Raw genomic sequence first — 5810 nt, 5'->3', positions numbered from 1 at the left:
TCACCAGAACTAACATGTACTCACAATTATTTGTGTACCTTACCCCTTTAGGATCAATAAGTAACACCTCGCTATGGCGGAAAACTATTACTAAGATTGATGTAAAGGTTATCCAAGTAAGTGTTATTTTGTCATGGCACCTTTTAACTCAAATTTTAAAGTTTGGAACTTAAGGCTCTTACTATGTTGGTTAGATTTTAAGTGATCTAAAATCCTTAATCATGCAACAAAATCAAGCCATAATCGCATGGATATTAATGTGTCTAGTATGGCCCGACTTCATCTTGAAGCTTCAACTTCAAACTCTGTCTTGAAATGGATTGGAAACTCCGTCTTGAATTTCACCATGGGAGGCGCCATTTTCTTCAAATAGGATAAGCTATAATTGAAACTAATTACAACTATTTGATGGTACGCAAACCATATTTAAAATTAAAATTTTTTGTGCATTAGACCAATTTTACATTCAAATTAATGGTACGCATACCATATTTTCTATCCTATTTGGGTCATACTAGTCACTTTCCATAACCTGCAAAACAATACATTTACAATATATCATTCACCCATTCATTTATCAATGAATGGCCCACATAGCAAGTTAGTAGACAATATTATGCATCACATAAACATTTGCAACAACTAATCAAGGCTTCCAATAATCTACAAATTATTAAATCCTTATTAGTTCTAATCTAGTTGTTTTAACCTTAAAGGAATGTAGACCTAATCAAGAGTTTAATGACTAAAAGCTCCCACTAAAACCAAGAAATTTACATGCTTTACAAATTTTAAACATAAAATTGAATTTCCTAGTCCAACCGGAAACTTACAAATTTAATTAAAATTTAAAGCTCATATAAAATATTATTTAAATCCCTTTATTTTATTTTCTGTTGATTAAAATTAATTAATTAAAATTTTATCAAGGTTTTAATTTTAGTAACAGAATTAGTATAAATAAATTTATAATAATTAAATTCAGAAAAATTAAGTTCAGAAAAAAATGAAATTACGAAATTAAACTTAATTAAAATTGTTTTCAACCGAAAAATTAAAACGAACCAACGGGCTAAGACAAAGCCACAGGCTTGCGCTCATGCCTCGTTGAAGCCTTATAGTAGCAGCGCCCATGGGCCGCATGCACGAGTGCAGCGCCCATGGCCTGCCACTGCGATAGTCGTAGCACAAGCGTCAAGCAGGCCACGCATAGCACGCAGCAAGCATCGCTCGCTGGGACGAGTGATCAAGGGGAAAACTAGGTCGTTACTAGTCTCACCTAATCAAACAAATTACCTAAACTAACCATTAAGCACAAGTAAAGCGGTAAGCAAGGGTCGGAATCCACAAGGACTAAGGTGCGCTAATTTATGCTAATCGAACAACAAGCTAGGTCGAAACGATGTTTTGGAAAATCATTAATCGAATAAAACTAATTAAATTAAACTACGAAATCAAAAGTAAACGAGATTAGGGAATGGGTCAAACAACAAAAAATCATGGATTGAACCTAAGAGAATTGAAAACGGGAAATATTCACAAGCACTACATGAATAAGCGTTGAATTCACAATTAGCTCCAACCACCAACCGGTGCGCGAACAATTTCCCTAAGGATCAAGGACGAACTCCCGTTCTACCCTATCATACACGGGGTAAATCAAAATCCCAATTCAACCACATAATCAAGTTTAGGTCTTTAATCCCTTTCCAACCCAACTAGACTACTCCAAACAATGATGGAACACTTAATTGATCAAGTAAAATGCAACATGTATTGGATGCAATAATTTAATCATGAAAATCCCTAATTTCCATTCACAAACACCGAAACAAAATCAATGTTGAGTTTTCATCAAACCCTAATCAATAAACTACTCCTTAATCATAAAAATATGAAATTTATAGAAATTAACAACTAAAAACATGATTCTAAATAATAATAACAACTAATCTAAACATGAATCATTAAACTAAGCAAAAATAATTAAACTAAATAAAACAATAAATAAATAAAGCAAAAATGAAGAAATAAATGAAGAGAGAGATATAAATGCTCATTGATTGATTGTTGGTTGTTCTATTCAAATTGTCACACTTGCATATCAAAACCCTCAATTTTTCATTGATTTTCCTAATTTTCTCTACCTCAAAAACTAAGCATAAACCCTAAACCCTAAAAAATTAGAGAGAAAAGCCTAAAATATGTACATTGCAAAAATGAGTTGCCCCTTGTTTATGACCCAACTTGGGTATTTTATACTACTCTTCTAAAAAAAGCAAATAAAATAAAGAAAGTAAAAAAAAAAAACAAAGAAACAAAAAGAAATAAATGAAAAAGAATAAAAGAAAAGGAAAAATAAAAAGAAAAATAGAAAGAAAGGAAACCAAATGACCCAAAAATGCATCAGACCTAGGGATGGCAATGGGTCGGATCTGGACCGGGTCCGACAAGATCCAGACCCAGACCCGCTTTTTAAGAGGTGGATCCAGATCCGACCCAGATCCGCTGGGTCCAAAAAAATCAGATCCAGACCCAAATCCACTGGGTCTAATGGGTCTAGGGTCGGATCTGGGTCCTAAATGGGTCTAAGCGTATTTGTTTTCTAAAAAAATTTGTCCCTCATTTTTCTTATACTACGTAATTTTTCCGCCCATTTTTTGTATGTAAACGTAACTTTGCTTTAATAAAACCACTAAATATGGATTATTCGTTAATTTTGTTTAGGAAAACAATCATATTAGCCTTGTGATACAATAAGTATTTAAAGTTTCTAATACTATTATTTATATGTCACATCAAATACTTTTTAAATAGTTTAGTATCATAAGAACTGAATAAAGTTTAGCACGTAAATATTGAATTATATTTAAATTTTAATAATTTTTTAAAAAAATTATATATATGGGTCTGTGTGTCGGATCTGGACCGGATCTGGATCTTTAATTCTTAGATCCGGACCCAGACCCGCCCCGTTGAACAAAGATCCAGATCCGCCCCAGATCCACAGGGTCTAAATTTTTTGGACCCAGACCCTTAAAAATGGACCGGGTCCAATCGGATCTGGGTCGGGTCTTGGACCCATTGCCATCCCTAATCAGACCCCCCAATAAACAAAAGAAACCGGCAACCCCAATTTCTTCGTTGCCTTCGCTCCTTCGACCTCCTTCCCTGCGCCTCCATCATCAATCTTCACCGTCAATCATCATCGATCGTCATTCATCATCACCATCGCTGCATCCTCTCCTCTTCATATCATCCTTGCCGTCGATCCCCATCCTCCATCGATCATCCATCATCACCATCTCATCAACTATCATTATCACCGTCCATCCTCCTTCAATCAACCATCATCACCGTCGATTTTCCATCAACCCCAACCATGAGCGCAGCCACGTGACTTCATTAATTCCGTACAACAATTGAGCGCTCAAATAGGTTCGGACGAACACTTGTGATGTTCGGACGAACTTTTGTCGGTTTGGGAGAACGCCATTGAGGTTCGACCGAACCTCATACGATTAGGAACTCTAAATTTTCAGTTCGGTCGAACTACATTACGGGTTTTGTCGAATCCAAATTGTTCTGTTTTTGCTCTGCTTTTTTTTGCTGCTGTTTTAGGCGTAGTTTGGTGGTGTTGTGCGTGGAGATGCGTTGCTATGTTTGACTGTAACTAGCGGCACAGTGACTGTATTGCTCGTGCAATGACAGTATGCCGAATAGCAATGACAAGGATATATGCTGCTTGGGTTTGTTGTTGCTCGTTCATGAGTTTTTGGGCAGAGAAGATGGTGTGGTGTAGGGTAAGCAAAAGTGGTAGTGCAGGTTAGGGTGTAAGGTAGAGGAAGGAGAGGAAGGCTGGAAAACAAATGTTGGGCCTTGGTGTGGTCTTTAGCAAGTCTTGGGCCAAAACAGCAACAAGATATAATAACTTGATTTTGTCTCGAAAATTTAACCCGTACCTTGAAGATGCATGGCTTGAGTCACCTACACATAAGAAATGGAACACGAGGGAAGAAACGAGAAAGTAAAATAAAACAAAACAAAACAAAAATAAATAAATAAATAATAATAATAATAAAAATAATAAAAAAAAAAAAAAAAAAATAATAATAATAATAATAATAATAATAATAATAAAAAGAAATAAATAATAATAACGAAACTATAATAATAAAACTATAAAATTGTAAAATAAATAAATTACGAAATTAAGATCTAAAAACTAATAAAAATAGCTAAAAATACTAAACTAAGTTATAAATAATCAAAATAAGAAATCAAGTAAAATAAAGACAAAAAATGTTAAAAATATAATAAAACCGACTCAAGTAATGCATAAATTACTACCTATGAGTGACATTTAGTCACTCATCAACGAGCCAGCGCTCGCTGGTCGAACTAGCGCTCGCTGGAGCGTACCAACGTTCGCTGCTCGCGCGCGCGGCCTGTGTGCTCGTTGCCTTCGTCTCGACTCTCGCTCACATGCAACACACCGCACAGGAGCGTAGCCCCTCCTCCACCCCACCCCCCCCCCCCCCCCCCCCCCCGCGCGTGCCCGTGCCTTGCTCGCTGCCTAGTACCGCATGGGCGACGAGCTCCCTTGCTCGTCGTCGCATACCTGCACTATTGCAACACCCCTTAAGGGTAACACTTAGCTTTCATTGATTCGTGGTGCAAGATTCGTGAACGATTTACATAAAAATCAAAACTTCTATAATTAAATTTATTGACAAATTAATAGCTCATATTAATTTCATAATTTTAGGCGAAATATCGAAAATTTATTATTCAAGTTAATTTCCGATTATATTTATTTTCATGGATTCTAATCTAGGTCATAAAATTTTAAAACTTTTTCAATTTAAACAAATTTTATGGTGGTTTTTAATCATAAGAACCTAATTAAATTGCTAATTAATTATGAAAATCAAAACAAATTCTAAATTATTCGAATTTCAACAAATTAATTACAACTACAAATTAGGTTGTATAATTAACAAGATTAGGCTTTAAAATTGTTAAACATATACAGTAGGTCAATCATAGATTCAAGATTTACATACAAGATTCACAAATATTTAATTTAACATCATAAAAATTATAAATTTTGCGTTCGAAAAACTAAAACCTCCGAAAAGTCATAGTTAGGCTTCGAATTTGGGAATTCTGGGTTCGGCGACAAATCTCTTATTTTTGTCAAAATTTTAAAACGTCGTTTACATGCGAAATTCACTATAAAATTATACGATTCCGACCATTATTGACAAAACTGCCGAAAAATCCTGCGAACATATAATCAAATAATCGCACGAATTTGCAATTAATTACATACACGAAATTAATCACCCCTTTAATTCATTGCAAATTTATAAAATTTAACCATGTTAACTATAATTGATTATGGAATTAATTAGTGACTCGTGATACCACTGTTAGGTTATGACAAATATAAATCATATATTTCATGCGGAAAACCATAAATCCAGGATACATACATGTGATGCGTGCCTTCCCTAGCTGCTCCCGAACAGAACAAGAACAAGTTTAGGACTCCAAATGTCGCCCCTCCATAGATAATCCACAGCACGTTCGGATCCGCCTTAGATTCAACCAACTAGGATATTCTCTAAGGTATTATTGTAGGGGGTGTTTTTGCGTATGTATTGCAATTCCCTACAAGGGGGCGGTTTTTTAGAAAACCACACTACGATAGAAAATGCTTTTAATAGCGCTTAATAATGCTTTTAACAGCGCTTCAAGAAGCGCTGTTGATGGCTCCGCTATTAAAAGTAAAAGGTACCTTTAAT

General features: G+C 35.1%; 1 long non-coding RNA gene across 1 annotated transcript; it reads right to left on the bottom strand.

The window, feature by feature from the left end:
* Window positions 1-2047: 2047 nt before the first annotated feature.
* LOC130466836 (uncharacterized) lies at window positions 2048-3864 on the bottom strand. The gene is made up of 2 exons (XR_008926977.1): window positions 3104-3864; window positions 2048-2412 (listed from the first exon to the last, which is right to left on the bottom strand). It is a non-coding gene; the product is annotated as an uncharacterized lncRNA (long non-coding RNA).
* Between the last annotated feature and the right edge of the window lie 1946 nt (window positions 3865-5810).

This window comes from Spinacia oleracea, chromosome 2, assembly GCF_020520425.1.
Source record: "Spinacia oleracea cultivar Varoflay chromosome 2, BTI_SOV_V1, whole genome shotgun sequence".
Lineage (NCBI taxonomy): Eukaryota > Viridiplantae > Streptophyta > Magnoliopsida > Caryophyllales > Amaranthaceae > Spinacia > Spinacia oleracea.
Note: the sequence above shows the minus strand (reverse complement) of the source record. Positions and strands in the feature narration are given on the sequence as shown.